At 43.2% G+C, this 2,944-nt stretch overlaps 1 protein-coding gene across 1 annotated transcript in view; it reads right to left on the bottom strand.

Annotated features, from left to right (window-relative positions):
* The window catches only part of UBA2 (ubiquitin like modifier activating enzyme 2), a 57,924-nt gene that overhangs the window by 24,886 nt on the left and 30,094 nt on the right, over nucleotides 1-2,944 (bottom strand).

Below are 2,944 nucleotides of genomic sequence, written 5' to 3'. Positions count from 1 at the left end.
AAAAAAAAAAAAAAAAAAAAAAAGCAAGGACTCTATCTTCTGTCTTGTTCACAACTAAATCCCCTGTACTTAAAGAAATGTCTGGCACACAGATGTTTAAAATTATCTGCTAAACAACAGATTGGGGATGCACTTCAGATTTTTCTGGCATTCAAGTGTTGCTCAGATTGGAATGGAAATAAGAACACCAGTTTCGAAGATACTGCTGATGCCCATATCAGAGTTTACTGCATCTTAAGTATAATAAAAATAAAAACTATTATGATGCTTAATACTGAGTGTCAACTTGATTGGTTTGAAGGATGCAAAGTACTGGTCCTGGGTGTGTCTGTGAGGGTGTTGCCAAAAGAGATTAACATTTGAGTCAGTGGACTGGAAAAGGCAAACCCACTCTTAATCTGGGTGGGCACCATCTAATCAGCTGCCACTGAGGCTAGAATACACAGAAGGCAGCAAAACATGAAAAGACTAGACTGGCCTAGCCTCCCAGGCTACATCTTTCTCCTATGTTGGATGCTTCCTGCCCTCAAACATTGGACTCCAGTTCTTCACTTTTGAGACTCAGACTGGCTCTCCTTGCTCCTTGGCTTGCAGACGGCCCTATTGTGGGGCCTTGCGATCGTGTGAATTAATACTTAATCAACTCCCCTTTACATATATCTATCCTATTAGCTCTGTCCCTCTAGAGAACTCTAATACAACCATGTTTTAGAAAAGGGCTGTAGTGAGAAAATAAATGCAATAGGGATAAGAAAGTCAATCTGGGTCGGGCGCGGTGGCTCNAAGGAAGGAAGGAAGGAAGGAAGGAAGGAAAGAGTGCATCAGGCCAGGTGCAGTGGCTCACACTTGTAATCCCAGCACTTTGGGAGGCCAAGCTGGGAGGACTGCTTGAGCTCAGGAGTTCAGGACCAACCTGGACAACATAGCAAGACCCCATCTCGTAAAAAAAAAAAAAAAAAAAAACAAAAAACGGCCAGGCGCAGTGGCTCACGCCTGTATTCCTGTAATCCCAGCCCTTCGGGAGGCCGAGGTGGAAGGATCAGGATGTCAGGAGTTCGAGACCAGCCTGACCAACACGGTGAAACCCCATCTCTACTGAAAATACAAAAATTAGCCAGGCATGGTGGCGTACGTCTGTAATCCCAGCAACTCAGGAGGCTGAGACAGGAGAATCGCTTGAATCCGGGAGGCAGAGGTTGCAGTGAGCTGAGATCGCGCCACTGCATGCCAGCCTGGGCGACAGAGCGAGACTCCATCTCAAAAAAAAAAAAAAAAAAAAAAAAGTGTATCAATGACACTGCAAAATAAGAGTACCACTGCAAACTAGATATTTTTGAAATTTCTGAAGGTAAATGAGTCATTTTATTTCAACAAAAAGAAGAACCTAAACAACAGTAAAAGTATTGGCTAATATTTCCTAGGAAGCCTTCTTGAGCTGGTAAGAAAGTGAAGTGTTTGCAGACACAACATCGAAGGAAGGAATCCAAAGAGAACATCCAAGTAGTGTTAGTCTTAAGAGATACACCTACCCCACCCACCACTAAGGTAGGAACTCTTAAAATAGGAGATCCTTACACAAAGCAAGGACCTGAAAGGAGAGGAGAAAAATACTTTCTCCATAAAAATGATCTTAAACTTGGTGCTTAGTGGAGGGGCAGGAGTATCTTCCCATATAATTCATGACAATAACACAGGGCTCGTTCAGGTTTGTGGTGTGAATACATAAGTATTGAAAACCCTACAATTAAGAATTGAAAAGTGGTCCTCTATTGGCAGTGCCTCAAGCACCCACATATAATAACCAGAAATGCTCTTTGAAGAAATACATCTACAATGGGTTCCTAAAGAATTACCAGACACAATTCTAATACACATTCAGTTTTAAAAAAATCATAAACCATACAAGCGAAGCACTATGAGAAATAGTAGAAATGACAGCAGATTCACCCATGAAGATCTCAGACATTAACATGATCAAAAACTGTAAAATAAAATTGAAAAGAATGACTCAACAGGATAATGACTGAAGAGGGGACTATAAAATGACCAAGCGGCCAGGCGTGGTGGCTCATGCCTGTAATCCCAGCACTTTGGGAGGCCAAGGCGGGCAGATCATGAGGTCAGGAGATCGAGACCATCCTGGCTAACACGGTGAAACCCGGTCTCTACTAAAAATACAAAAAATCAGCGGGCGTGGTAGCGGGCATGGTGGCGGGCGCCTGTAGTCCCAGCTACTTGGACTGAGGCAGGGGAATGGCATGAACCCGGGAGGTGGAGCTTGCTGTCAGAGGAGATCATCCCACTGCACTCCAGCCTGGGCGACAGAGCGAGACTCCGTCTCAAAAAAATAAAAAAATAAAAATTTTAAAAATAAAATGACCAAGCATATTTTAAAACCCAGATAGCACTCTCAGAATTGAAAAACAATTGAAACATCTTCTTTGTATAAGGACCGCACAACGAATTCTTCCAAGAATTCAGCAAAATTGGAAATGTTAGAAGCAAAAGCAACTTTTTTTTTTTTTGAGACAGAGTCTCGCTCTGTCACCCAGGCTGGAGTGCAGTGTCGCCATCTCAGCTCACTGCAAGCTACACCTCCTGGGTTCATGCCATTCTCCTGCCTCAGCCTCCCGAGTAGCTGGGACTACAGGCACCTGCCACCACACCCGGCTAATGCTAATTTTTTTGTATTTTTAGTAGAGATGGGGTTTCACCGTGTTAGCCAGGATGGTCTCGATCTCCTGACCTCGTGATCTGCCCGCCTCAGCCTCCCAAAGTGCTGGGATTACAGGCGTGAGCCACCGCGCCCGGCCGCAACTTCTTAATTTTTCATTTTTGTTGCAATTTCCAGGAAGCTTAAACACACTCACTTGGTAACTAGAAAAATTAATTTTCCAGTGCTTTAAACCAATTTTATTGTTTTCATTTTTTTTTTTTTTTTTTT

This window comes from Rhinopithecus bieti, unplaced genomic scaffold (genome assembly GCF_001698545.2).
Source record: "Rhinopithecus bieti isolate Rb0 unplaced genomic scaffold, ASM169854v2 scaffold_30337, whole genome shotgun sequence".
Classification (NCBI taxonomy): Eukaryota; Metazoa; Chordata; class Mammalia; order Primates; family Cercopithecidae; genus Rhinopithecus; species Rhinopithecus bieti.
This window is presented reverse-complemented; position numbering and strand designations above follow the sequence as displayed.